The following is a 14,514-nucleotide window of genomic DNA, read 5'->3' on the forward strand; positions in this document are numbered from 1 at the left end:
TATAAAAGAACCAGTGGCCCGGTGCATGAAATTCATGCATGGGAGGTTCTCTCAGCTCAGCCTGTACCTTTTCTAATTGGGAACCCCTTGGGGGATGTCCAACGGTCACTAAAGCGGCAGTCAGACATCCCTCTCGCAATCCGGGACTGCTGGCTCCTAACCATTCACCTGCCTGCCTTCCTGATCACCCCTAACACTCTGCCTGCCTGCCTGATTGCCCCTAACCCCTCTGCCTGCCTGCCTGCCTGATTGCCCCTAACTGCCCTCCCTGCTGGCCTGATCTTTCCCCCAATTGCCCTCCCCTGCCGGCCTGGTTGCTCCCAACTGCTCTCCCATGCTGGCCTCTTCTCTCTTTATTTTTCTCAGCAGTCCTCCAGGCCTCCCTGCTTCTGCCTCCCTGTCTCCCTCTTCCTCTTTGCAGGTTGGGGGGGGGGGGGGTGTCGCTCTACCCTCTGCCTGCCCTCCCTTCCACCCAGGCCTCTTCAGGCCCAGTCTGTTTTGCTTCCTCATTCTGAGAGAGGCTCCGAAAGTGAGCTGGGAAGCAGGGAAAGAAAGGGAGAAAAGGCTGTGAGCTGGTGGGTGCTGCGTATGTCTGTGAGCGTGTGCAGTTGTGAGTGAGTGTGAGTGCCCCGCCTCCCCCGTCCTCATCTCCGCTGCCGTAAATCCCCACCCACCAGCGCCTGCTATGCACGCAGCCTGGGCGTTAGGTCAAGTCTCTGGTTGTTGTGGATGTGACGGACCCAGGGTTTTTATATATTAGGATAATTAAAAGCATGGAAGATAAATCAAAAGATCTATTATGTATCTAATATTAGTACAAAAAAACTGAGACTAAAGGGAATGTAATAAAGATAATAGGTGAAAAGATAATGGCTAATAATTTTCTATGATTAATAGAAGATGGCAATATATAGATATAGGCAGTAGCTTGTTTATCTAGCAAAGTAAGTAAAGAAAATTCATGTGTAGGCATTTCATGGCATAACTTCAGGACTCCATTAACAGCAACAAGATTGTATAAGCAGCCAGAGCTGAACAGAATAATAATAGTAAATGATAGAAGACTTGTCAGCAACATAAATCAGGAGACTTATATGTGTAGAACAATATCTTTAAAGAGGTGAGAGGAAATCACTATTAACCTAGAACTTTATATCTAAAAATCAAGGATGAAATAGACCCTTTTAGGCATATGGATCAGATATGTTTTCCCTACAAATAAATCTCCACCAATGGAACTCTTAAGGATTTACGAAAAATACAAAGAAACCCATATAAAATTTGTGATATGCCAAAAGGAATGTAGAGCATAGAAATAAGTAAAGAATTATTCATTTAAACAATTTATAGATACATTTTAAGTTTTTAATGAAAGTTGTATCTAAGATTGTCTTACACCTACATTTTCTCAATTGTTTCTTCTTGTATTTGCTCTTTTCCTTTCCCACTGGGTGATATTTGGCTTTAACTTCAAGGGTCTTTTTTTTTGCGTCTCTGTCCAGCTGTAGACTAGTGATAACCAGCTTGCTGGGGTGAATGCCCGCATGGAAAGTTGTACCGCTAGTTTTCTCCTGTTGCACTCTGTCAATGTAGATGACGTATTTCTTCCTGTAAACCTGAACTACTTTACCAATTTGCTGCCCTTTGTAAATGTCCTTGAACAACCTGAACTTCATCACTCTTTTGGATGGGCGTGGATCGAATATCGTACTTCTGTCTCAGCTCTCTGGAAAGAGGAGAAGACATCATCTTCCCGAGAATATGGGAAGGTGCACTGAAATGCCTTTTATGGTTCTTGCTCCAGTCAGAAGTCACAATGGGATTGAGCTTCATTTTGACATCTTGACCCTTCTCCCTGGCTGATGCTCAGCCACCAAAAAAGTATGGGGAGCTCAAGATTGAGAGCCTCTGTGCCTGAGAATGGATGGCTCCAGATTACACATGCTTTCTAATCAAATACTTGCCCTAAACACATTTATATTTTTAATTTTTAAAATTAAATTTAAACTACATATGTTATATGAAATGAAAATAATTTCTTATGTATGGCCTTGAAAATGAGGTAGATGGAAATAGACTGTACGTAGGGAGTTTATGATTGAGAATTTAAGGGTTCTAAGGTCTGATTATTCAGGCAAGAAGAAAAATTACAATTATTGATTAATCATAGAACTTCTTAAGTATATAACTTCCAAACTAATAATAAAAAGGTGGAATAACAGTAATAGTAAAAACCATACAAAGTTGAAACAGAGAGGCAATAAAAGAAAGAAAAACTTTAAGAAGAATGAGTGGAAATTGCAAAGTGAGATCATAGTAACACGTCTAAATATATCATTATTTCCCCCAAATTGGAAATGTACTTAACTCTTTATAAAAGAAATTGTTAAATTTGAAAAAGAAAAAAAATGTTTTGTTGTTTATGAGAAAGGCCTAAAATATAAGGACATGAAAAGTTGAAAGTAAAAAAAGACAAAAGAAAGATATTCCCCAAAAAATAGTAAGCAAAAGAACACTGGCAGAAAAATACAGACTTTGGGGAAAAAACAATGTGGGGTAAAAGTGGCTAATACCAAATTATAAAAATTAATTGCCCAGGAAGATAAAGCAATTATAAACTTGTATGTTCCTCAAAATAGTTATAGCAAAATATTTGTAGATTTATGAAAGGATAGAGAATTTCAAGATAATTCACTATTATTATTTGACCAGACTAAAAAATTAATTATTGCTATTTATAAGAGCAGCAATTTAAACAAAAAGGCAAAACACAAAAACGCTGTAAAAAGAATACAAAAAAATATAGACATCCCAACAGTAACAAAATCAAAGCAAATGTAGCTATATTAAAAATCTAATACCAGGCAAAAGATTCTTTAAGAAATGAGGTATTACCATAGATAATAAATGACATGTCATAGTAACACATCAACAGGAAGATATGACAATTCTAAATATGTATGAACCTAATGACATAGTTTGAAAATATAAGGCAAAAGTTTACAGACTAAAAAAAGAAATAGAAAAATTTGCAATAATAATTTTATTGGGTCGGCAACTAAGTAATTGCGGGTTTCACACATATATGGCTTCAGTTGAATTTTTAGGTTTGTAGACGTAGTACAAATGTAAAACACATTTTGTTGTTTGATAGTTGGCTATTCAGCTGTTAATCAGTAAAAAAAGTTTTTTGATCTGTTTTGTAGTTTTCATTTGTCGTTCGTTGAAAAATGGAAAATCAAAAGGAACATTTTCGTCATATTTTGCTTTTATATTTCCACAAAGGGAAAAATGCATCGCAAGCTCATAAAAAGTTATGTGTTGTTTATGGTGACGAAGCCTTAAAAGAACGGCAGTGTCAAAATTGGTTTGCCAAATTTCGTTCTGGTGATTTTTCACTCAAAGATGAAAAACGCTCTGGTCGTCCAGTTGAAGTTGATGATGCCCTAATCAAAGCAATAATCAATTCGGACTGTCACAGTACAACACGTGAGATTGCAGAGAAGCTTCATGTATCACATACATGCATTGAAAATCACTTAAAACAACTTGGCTATGTTCAAAAACTCGATACATGGGTTCCTCACGAACTGAAAGAATCACAGTTAACGCAACGCATTAGCAGCTGCGATTTGCTAAAGAAACTTAATGAAAATGATCCATTTTTAAAACGACTGATAACTGGCGATGAAAAATGGGTTGTTTACAACAATATCAAGTGGAAAAGATCGTGGAGCAGGCCAGGTGAACCAACTCAAACAACATCAAAAGCTGATATTCATCAAAAGGTTTTGTTATCAGTTTGGTGGGATTACAAAGGAATTGTCTACTTTGAACTCTTACCACCCAACCGAACGGTCAATTCTGATGTCTACATTGAACAACTAATGAAATTAAACAATGCAGTTGAAGAAAAGCGGCCCGAATTGACAAATCGAAAAGGTGTTGTATTCCATCATGACAATGCAAGGCCACACACATCTTTGGTCACTCGGCAAAAATTAATGGAGCTTGGTTGGGATGTTTTGCCACATCCACCATATAGTCCTGACCTTGCACCATCTGATTACTTTTTGTTTCGATCTTTACAAAACTCCTTGAATGGTAAAAATTTCAATAATGATGATGATGTCAAATCGTACCTGATTCAGTTTTTTGCTAATAAAAACCAGAAGTTTTTTGAACGTGGGATTATGATGCTGCCTGAAAGATGGCAAAAGGTCATTGATCAAAATGGGCAATACATTACAGAATAAAGTTATTTAGTTCCATGAAAAAATTGTCTTTGATTTTCTTTAAAAAATCCGCAATTACCTAGTTGCCGACCCTATTTCAGTACACCTATCTCAGTAACTGATAGAATAGCAGGAAAAAATTAGTAAGAATATAAAAGATTTGGGCCACACTAGCAATGAACTTGACTTAATTGATTTAAAGAATACTCTCCACAGCCATGACAAAAATATCCACTTTTTAAAAGTTCACATAGAATATTCATCAAAATAGACAAGATCTGGGCCATAAAACAAGTCTCAATAAATTTCAAAAACTGAAATCATGCAGCGTATAATCTTTGACCACAATGAAATTAAATTAGAAAATAGTAGCCAGAATATTTCTATAAATTTCTAAGTATTTGAAAATTAAGCAACACACATATAAATAACCAATATATTAATGAAAAAACACATAATAGAAACAACAAAATATTTTAAACTGAATGAGAATATGATTCAACATATTTACAACTTGTAGGATGATGCTAAAGCAGAATTTAGAGAATTATTTATAGCTCTAAATTTAAATATTACACAAGACAAGAAGAATGGTTGAAGAATCAATGGTCTAAATCTCTACTTTAAGAAACTAAAATATGCACAATAAATTTAACTGAAGAAAGGAGAGGGTGAAAATCATAAAAATAAAAAATTTAAGGACACATTAAACAAATATAAAATAAAGACAAGATCCGTCTGGTAAATTATAATGAGAAAAAGAGATATACTATATATCCTATAGAAATTAAGAAGAGATTATTATAAAAAACTTTATTCAATTTAGATTAAATTTACTAAAAAACATGACAAACAATTGATCCAAGAGGAAATAAAACTCTAAATAGCTCTATATGTATTAAAGATATTTAATCTATAATTAAAAATCTCTTCACACAGAAAATTAGAGTTCTAAATGCCTTCAATTTTTCCAAACACTTTAGAAAGAAATAATACCAGTATTACATAAATGCTTTTAGAAAATAAAAAAGAGGAAACAATTCCTAATTTATTAATGACACCGCATAACTTTTATACCAAAACTTGATCAAGTTATACAAGAAAAATTATATCAAGCTATTTCATGAACAATAATGTAAAAATCCTTAAAAAATATTGGCACTCAAATACAATAATATAGAGAAAAGATTTTGCATTATGAAGTTTACTAGTATTCTAGTAATGCAAGTTTGTATTACCTTTTGAAAATCAATGTAATTTACCACAGTTACAAAATAAGGGAGAAAATCTATATGCTTATCATAATACATGCACAGTAAGCATTTTCTTTAATCTAAAACACACTAAAGATACAAATTCTTAGCAAACTAGAAATAGAAGGAATTGCCCTTTAATTAATTAAGCATATCTACTAAAAGCCTACAACTAGCATCATTTTTTGGTGAAATATTAAACAATTTTCCTCAAGGTTTTGAAGAAAATAGAAATGACTACTCTTCAATTCTAATCAATACCGCACTGGGAGTCTTACTTGATAAGAAAATAAAATATTACTATAATAAGAAAATTAAAAATATAAGATTGGAAAGAAAGGACTAAACCTGTCAGTTTTCATAAAAATAGGAAGAAAAGAATTCACAAACTTTTCAAATCCCAGAGTTCATTTAGTGGTTATTCTGGATATAAGATCAATATAAAAATTAAAATTTTCTATACTAATAACAAATAGGTAGAAAATTAAGTTGAACAAAAATTATTTAAAATTGCACCGAACAAACCTATCAAATACAAGTACCTAAGGATATATATTTTGATAGAATAAAAATGTGGAAAGCCTCTACATGGAAAACTTCAAATTGAGTTCATGAATTGAAAGACTTGATACTGTTAAATTGTCAATTCTCGACAAAATGATTCTTATAATCAATTCAATCTCAATAGAAATTCCAGCACGTTTTATTAAATGTGGAAGCTGCTAACTCTGATTCTAAAATCGTATGTGGGAATACAAAGTGCCAAGAATAATTAAAGCAATATTGAAGATTAATAAGCTGGATACTTCCCATTCTAGATATAAAGACTTATGCAGCTACTAGAGGCCCAATGCATGAAATTTGTAATGAGTAGGGTGCCTACCCACCCCTCTCAACCTCAGTGACCCCACCGGGCTCCTCCTGCTGCCCCATGATCCCCTGTCTGACCCTCAGCCTTGCTCCAGCCGCCACCACTCCCACATGCTGGCCCCGCTTGTGCTCACTGACACATGGAGCCATTGGGCCAGCACCAGCAGTGGGTGCGAGTGAGGGCTGCTAGCCCTGATGGCCCCTCAGGAGCAGGGGGAAGTGGAGAAGCCCTCAGGGGTGATGGGGGCCGGCAGCCACCGTTCACACCCTCTAATGAACTGAGTCAGAAGGGCTGGTGCCGGCAGCAGATACAAATGGGGCTGGGGGTGGCAGCAGGGGCAAGCACGAGTGGGAATGTGGCACGCTGGAGCAAAGATTTTCAGTAACACCAGAGGTTTGGCCTGCCTTGGTCTGACACACCTCCCCTCCCCACCTACTCCACCATCCTGCAGTGGTCCAGGCCCACCATGTTCTGCACTCTGCTGCCTGCTGCTGAGACTTCCATGTTCTGCGTGTGCCCCCTGGTGGTCAGCGCATGTCATAATGAGCGGTTGAGCAGCCTTAGCATATTATTAGCATATGATGTTTTGATTAGTTGGTTGTTCTGCCCTTTGGTTTATTTGCATATTACCCTTTTAATATATATGATATTAATTAAGATAACATGACAATTGTGCAAGAATAAAAAATGATTTAGAATTTAAAGTCAAGAAATACCAGCATAATCTTAAAGCAAAGCAATCTAACATATAAATAGTGACCTGATTTACTATCAAAGCACAACTCTAATTCAGTGGAGAAAGGTGGTATCTATAATAATAAAAGTTAATATGCAAATTGACCGAACAGCCAATCAGTGTGATGACCATCTGGATACCCTCTGGACTAAGCCAAGGCTGTGAGTCCTGAGGCAGCCAGAGCTGTGAGGGCCTACCTTTGCATGATTTTTGAATTTTGTGGATCAGGCCTCTAGTTTACAATAAATGGTGCTATGTCAATTGTGATCTTGGTATTTGTTACATGTGTGTACAGATATAGAAAATTTCATCTAAATATACATAACATCTGTGTAATTTATTGAATAAAAACAACCCAGTAAAAATTAGTGACTTACAAAATGAAAATAAGCATGGCATTCTTCAAGAAGAATAAGGTGAGGGGAAAGAGCCCTACCAGATATCAAGACTTATTATAAAGCTGTGTAATGAGGACTGTGTGGGGATAGACAATTCAGTTAGAATGGACCAGAATACAGAGAACAGAAATAAATCCTCACATATCCAGAAATTTGTTTTGCAAATCACTGGAAAAGAATGAATTCTTCAGGAAATTGTGCTGGGACAGTTGGTATCTACAGAAAACAAAAGTGATTTCTACCTCACTTCCTACAAAAACGTAAGTCCCTTACTGCCCCATGAAAGACAAAAACTTTGAAAATTTCAAGATCAAAATGTAGAAAAATAATTACTGATGGCTGTGGAAAATTTATTAAATAAAATATAGGCACCTCTAATCATATAAGAAAAGATAGAAAACATGACTGTACTGAAATTTAAAACTTTTCTGTTCATTGAAAGGCATCAGTGAAAAAGAAAAGACAAGCCACAGAGTGGAAGAAGATATTTGCAACACATGCAATCAATAAAACACAGTATCTGGAATATATTAAAAATTTATTCAAATAAAAAAAGGAAAGAAAAGTAACCAGCAGAAAGGGTGATGAAGAGCCATTTCACAGAAGAGGTCATACTAATGAAGAAAAAATACTAAACTTCATAAGTTTAGTCAGAGAAATGCAAGTTAAGATCACATGAGATAAATTTATAGGTACCAGATGGGCAAACTTTGCAGTCTGAAAATACCTAGCCAAGTGTTAGCAAAAAATGTGGACAACTACTGTTAGGAATATAAAGTGTCCAGACACTTTGGAAGACAATCTGGCAAAATCATGCACATGTGAACAATTTTTCTTCATAGCCCCACAATTATATATATTTTTAACATATCCTATATAATAAAGAGGTAATATGCAAATTGACCCTAACACCCTCACACAAGATGGCCACCCCCATGTGGTCAAAGATGGCTGCCACAAGATAGCCAGCAGGAGAGGGTAGTTGTGGGCGATCAGGCCAGCAGGGGAAGGCAGTTGGAAGCAATCAGGCCAGCAGGGGAGCATTTAGGCATTGATCAGGCTAGCAGGGGAATGGTTAGGGGGTGATCAGGCTGGCAGGCAGGCGAGTGGTTGGGAGCCAGCAGTCCCGGATTGTGAGAGGGATGTCCAACTGTCAGTTTAGACCTGATCCCACCGTTGCACATCATCTGAGGGGTCCCAGATTGGAGAGTTTACAGGCTGGGCTGAGGAACATCCCCTCCCCCCAGTGCACAAATTTCATGCACCTGGCCTCTAGTACTCTATATAAAAGTTCTTGAGCCCTAAAAGAACTTTCCAAGAATGTTCATAAAAGCATTGTGCATGTTAGCAACACACTGAAAACATTAATGTTCACTAAAAGAAGAATGGATAAAAATAAAATATGACATATTCACACAACAGCATTGTGCAATAGTGAAAATAAACTAGAGTTACATGCAAAATAAATAAATAAATAAATAAATCATGGGGGTGGAAGCAAGTATTAGAAACTAAACACACTGTTTTAATAACCTTATGTTTATTCACATGAAAAACTAAACAATAGATTATTCATTGATATATCTGTATATAATAAAACTATTTAAAAGCAAGAGAATGGTAAATAGAAAATCCAGGACCATAGAAGGAACATTCATGTAGGTTAATGGCTAGTGGTAATATCCTTCTTATATTTGCTTCATGATTTACATATGTGTCACTTATTATTTGGTATGTATCAAATATGACATATACTATAAATGTGATGTGATAGAATTGCTACCTGTAGGGTTAAATTTCTGCCACTAAGTACAAGGTGACCGAGGGCAGACTTTGGAGAGACCCTGTGGCTTCTAACTCGACTTTCCCACTTACCAGCCTCCTGACCTTGGGAAAATTACTGAAAGGCCCTGTGCCTCAGTTTTCATATCTGTAAAAGGGGGATGATAAAATAACCTATGTATTTATTGGGGCAATTGTGCATATTAAAGGCACTTATATATGCAAATCTATTGGAATAGTGCCTGGTATGTGACAGCCTTGTGTCCACCCTCCTGATCATCACTGTGGGGGGCCAGATACACAAACTCTCTTTGTCTTCCTGTACTTATTTGCACAATGACATAATAGGATTATTGTGAAATAATATATACAAGGCAAATGTCATTGTACAAAGCGCCCAGCAGATATTCAGTAGCTAAAGTGTAACGGGAATATTTTTATTCAGTCTCATGGATTTCCTATAGTTGGTTTTGAAATTGAAGAATTAGTCACATGGTAAAGAACTAAAGATGCTAACCCTTGAGATGATTTATGTAGTGAAGCAAAGACATTCTTTTAATGTGTAGTTAGACACGGCATGTACTAGATTTTCTCTGAGCACTCCTGTTGGGATTCAGTTTGAAATCCTGTTCTGATATCTTTTTAAATATTTCATGAAATAACATTATGTGATTATAATAACAATTTTGAAATTGTGAGAAGATCTCTAACTCTATCTATTCAGAAACAAGCACTTTTCTCAGTTTAATGCTGTGTCTTCTAGTGCTTTTCCGACACTTGACAAAAAGAAATAGAGATTACACAATTGTGGAAGAGTAGATGATGAAAGAAAGGAATTCTGTACTTAAGAAAGTAATGATTATGGTAGCCATTGGCTGCTAACTCAGCTTTACTGACTTTATGCCATCTTGCCTTCACAAGCAACCTGGAGGTAGCTGGATACCAGGTGCTGGCCAGGTAGTATCTCAGGAGCCTGGAATGCTCCACCTTTTCCCATGAGTTCTTTCCCCTCCCATTTGGGTAGAGATGAAACCATTTTGGATCACTTTATGGAAACACAAGGGTTTTTTTTGTTTTTGTTTTTTTTTAAGACACCTGAAAACTTAATTTTTACAGACCCTCAGTAACCACCAGTTGGATTTCCAGCAGCTTTTGGGAGCTGTCAAGTTCAAGGTAGTCTGTAACTCATCTCATTTTAGCCCTCCCTTTTGTAGTTGTACCACACAAGTCAGAGCCCACATTGCCCTTGGGTGTATGGTATAGCTTTTGTCAATGTTAAATTTAATTTGTGCCACTAACAGTGAGGACACAAAGCTTGCTGAACTTTACTTCACCTGTGTTCAGTACAGTCAGCCTTAGCAAACCCAATGAGTTCAGCAACATTATTCTACCAAAAATCTAGGTCAGCTCTGCCGATTAAAAACATTATACACTTGACATCTCTTAAGATGTAACTGTTTTACCATCTATTCTGTCTCCTGTACATCTTGAATGGAAGACTATATATCATTTACCAATCCACTAGGTATAGGTCAACATTAAGAGGTTATCATCAACAACAGACATTTATTGAGTGCCTATTGTGTGCAAGGCACTATACTAGGCATGAGGCTACAAAGATAAAGGAGAAACAGTTCCTGCTCTCTAAGAGCTTACAATCTAATTAGACTAACAGGACACACACATAAGAAGACAGAGCCACCCAAGGTAGTATATAACATTAGAGCTCTAAGTAGAAACAAACAGGAGTGCAACACTTTTTTTTTCTTTTTTTTTTTTTTTTTCATATTGGTTCAATACCCTGAGTTGGTGGGGATGAGTGAGCCAGAATAGAGGGGGTACTCCGTTCATGTTTGAATCTTACAGGCACTCTACCACCTCTCTCCATTCCAAATTATCTGTTGGCATATGCTAGGACCTAGGCAATTAGTTCTCTTTCCCTCCAAGGCTTTAGCATCACAGTTCTTTTTCTTGAGGTGGCCTTTCGATAGGGTGACTCAGTATCCTGTTTGCCTAGGAGTGTCCTGATTTTAGTACCAGGAGTCCGTGTCTTGATCCTCCTTCCCTCTCCTGCTCCTCTGGGAAACCATGATGGTATTTCAAAGACCCTTGTCTTGTAGCCAGATATTAATAGAATCTTCTCACCTAAAATGGTCATGGCATGATCCATCCTAAACGTGTTCCTACGATAGGTCTCTAGTTTAAAAATCTACAAGGGAGTCTTCAACAGCAGATGGTAAGACTGCTGGTTTAAGAGCACATTGCGGACAACAAAAAGCCTACCATGAGACAATGATAGCAACAAGATGAAATGAGGTTTAAGAGAGAAGCAGTGAAGATGGAAGAAGTAACGTGGTCAGGTATGAAATCTGCAGGTGTATAGTCACCTGGTAATTCAGTGAGAGAGAACAGAGACTCTTCTCTCAGAGTAGGTCTATTGGATAATCTCAGTCATCACCCCCTTGGAAGCCAGGGTACATTTCTGAAATGAGGCCATGCCTACATGAGGATATATATTTGGTCTATTGTAAATAGGTATTTAAGTGTTTAAATAACACTATTTTAGACCTAACAGAATTTCAACGTTTCCTTCCACTTTTATGTAGCATTCATTTAGCTTCAAAATCAAGATTTTTAATCCACGAGGAGTTTTTTTTTAATTTAAAAAGCTATAGAGGACCAGTGCATGAAATTCATGCACAGGTGTGGTCCCTAGGCCTGGCCAGAGATCAGGGCCAATTGGGGCTTTCCAGCTGCTGGCCACAGCCTTCCTTCCTGCTGTGGCCAGGATCTTCCTTTGTTCCATGCTGCCCCCTGGTGGTCAGCTCATGTCATGTTGAGCAATGGGACCCCTGGTCTCCTGGTTGAACTCCCAAGGAGACATTTTGCATAGTAGCCTTTTATATATATAGATGTTAGAGTCAGCCACTGTGGCTCAGTGGTTGAGCATCAACCTGTGAACCAGAAGGTTATCGCATATATCCAGGTTGTGGGCTTGGTCTCCAGTGGAGGAAATTGGGGATGCAGGAGGCAGCCAATTAATGACTCTCTCATAATTGATGTTTCTATTCCTCTCTCCCTCTCCCTTCCTCTCTGAAATCAAGTAAAAGAATTTTTGCCAAAACCAGTTTGGCTCAGTGGTAGAACGTCGGTCTGAGGACTGAAAGGTCCCAGGTTCGATTCCGGTCAAGGGCATGTATCTGGGTTGCGGGCACATCCCCAGTAGGGGGTGTGCAAGAGACAGCTGGTAGATGTTTCTCTCTCATTGACGTTTCTAGCTCTTTATATCTCTCCCTTCCTCTCTGTGAAAAATCAATAAAATATATTTTAAAAAAAAGAAAAAGAATTTTTTTTAAAAAAATGAGGTTATATCCTTCTATTTAAATGTAATTCAAATAATACTCTCAACAATAAAGGTTAAGATGAATAAATAAATGTAATTAAAATAGATCAGTAATGGAGAGAATTTCAGAAAACAAACATAATCTGACTTGAGAAGTGTTGTTTGGGATCTGATACACATATCTAGTAGTCACTAAGGACGCCGCAAAACCATACATAATTCTCTCTTTTGGGCACAATACTTCATGTTTTGCTTTCACTTATTTTTTTAAGAAAAGCTCTAACTCTGAAATCTTAGGAAATTGCTGAACTGCCCCGGTTTTACGTCTAGCCCTTAGGAACACATACCAGGATTAGTGAAGCGCAGGGACTCAGTTATCAAACACCCATCCACCACAATGGAAACCACACAGCGAAGTCCCTGCGCAGCACACTGACTATTCACCTCCTGATGTTCCTTTAATGTACGCTTTCTTCGGTGAATATTTACTATAGAATATTAAATGCAAGTGCCTCTTTTCATGGGCCATTTGAAGTGATTGATTTTGTTTGTGAATTCCTGTATCTTTGCTCATGATGGTTATCTATGGTAATGGCCTCTGCCAAACGTTGTTGCGTTGAAATAACAGACGCCATGGACCGTCCAGCTGTGGTTTTGTGCTGCTGGGGTCTTAGGCTGGGAGGAAGCTGATGACACAGCTGGGGAGAGAAGAAAAAGGTATATAACATAACGAGTATGACTTAGGCTTCAAACACAATCAGATACCGAAATCACTGAGGTCTGTAAACATGGTTTTATAGTCACCTTTTATATCAGAGTTGATGCTTAATGGTGTTGAATGGTGGTAAGACTGATAGTTATGAAATAGTGGCAATATAAGAATTCAATTGCCCACAACCAGGTCCATCAGCACAATCTATCAGAATTCTAGGCATTTTCTTTAAATGTTGTAATAAAACCACTGCCTAAGCGATAATTTCTTACATTTATTTATGGCATGTTTTAAAAAATATAAACTCACACACTCACATGTCCTAGCTACACATATATTTAAAATATTTCCCAGTGAAGACAGAAATTTCAGAATTTGCTGTTTTTTCCCACTGTTTTGGGTTTTTGAGAGGGAGGAGTTACAAAAAAAGAAGTTATCATAGGGTCTTTAAAAAACAAACAAACCCTAAAACTTGAGGATAGCACAGACATTTGAGATATTATTGGATTAGTAATATGTAGTTCTTTGCATTTCCCAAGTATGCCTTCTTAACTGTCTATAAAAATAAAAGTAGTTAAAGGAGCTACTTACATCTGAACAATATAATCCCTTCAAGTGATGGTACGGGTGGCCTGTAAGTCAACTATCTAAAATTTATACACTTTTCAAAGGTTCATAAAGTATTGTGTATTCAGAGTCCATGCTGCAGAAGAGATTGTACTGGAAAAAAAATTCTCTTTACAAACTATGAGAAAATTTATAGGACACATTCCAGTATGTTTTGAATAGACATTTCAATTGTACTGACTTTTAATAGCTCAAGCCACACCACGATAACACCAACTTCATTTTGCTATATGTATAAATATCTAGGCTGTGTTTGCATCTCAACAACCAGACTCTAGGTAATTAATAGACCCAGTTAGTGCAGGGACATGGGATCTTAGTACTGATAAGGACAGGGAAAAGAACTGGTAATTTTGTGAGACAACTTCCTGAATCACAAGCCAGGTCATGTTCTGTAAAAACAATGTCAGTCTTCAGACCTGGTATATGCTGGTGCCTTCAAATTTGGCATTAGAGAAACTAACGCCTCTTAATCCATGGGTAAAAAACAACACTGTTATATCTTTTAAAAGACTTTTTGAACAATATTACTTGCTTAAATGAAAATCTTTCATACC

The 14,514-nt window shown here is 37.0% G+C and overlaps 1 pseudogene; it reads right to left on the reverse strand.

The window, feature by feature from the left end:
• Positions 1-1,331: 1,331 nt before the first annotated feature.
• LOC118723090 lies at positions 1,332-1,929 on the reverse strand (annotated as a pseudogene).
• Positions 1,930-14,514: the final 12,585 nt, after the last annotated feature.

This window comes from Pipistrellus kuhlii, unplaced genomic scaffold, assembly GCF_014108245.1.
Source record: "Pipistrellus kuhlii isolate mPipKuh1 unplaced genomic scaffold, mPipKuh1.p scaffold_m20_p_2, whole genome shotgun sequence".
Lineage (NCBI taxonomy): Eukaryota > Metazoa > Chordata > Mammalia > Chiroptera > Vespertilionidae > Pipistrellus > Pipistrellus kuhlii.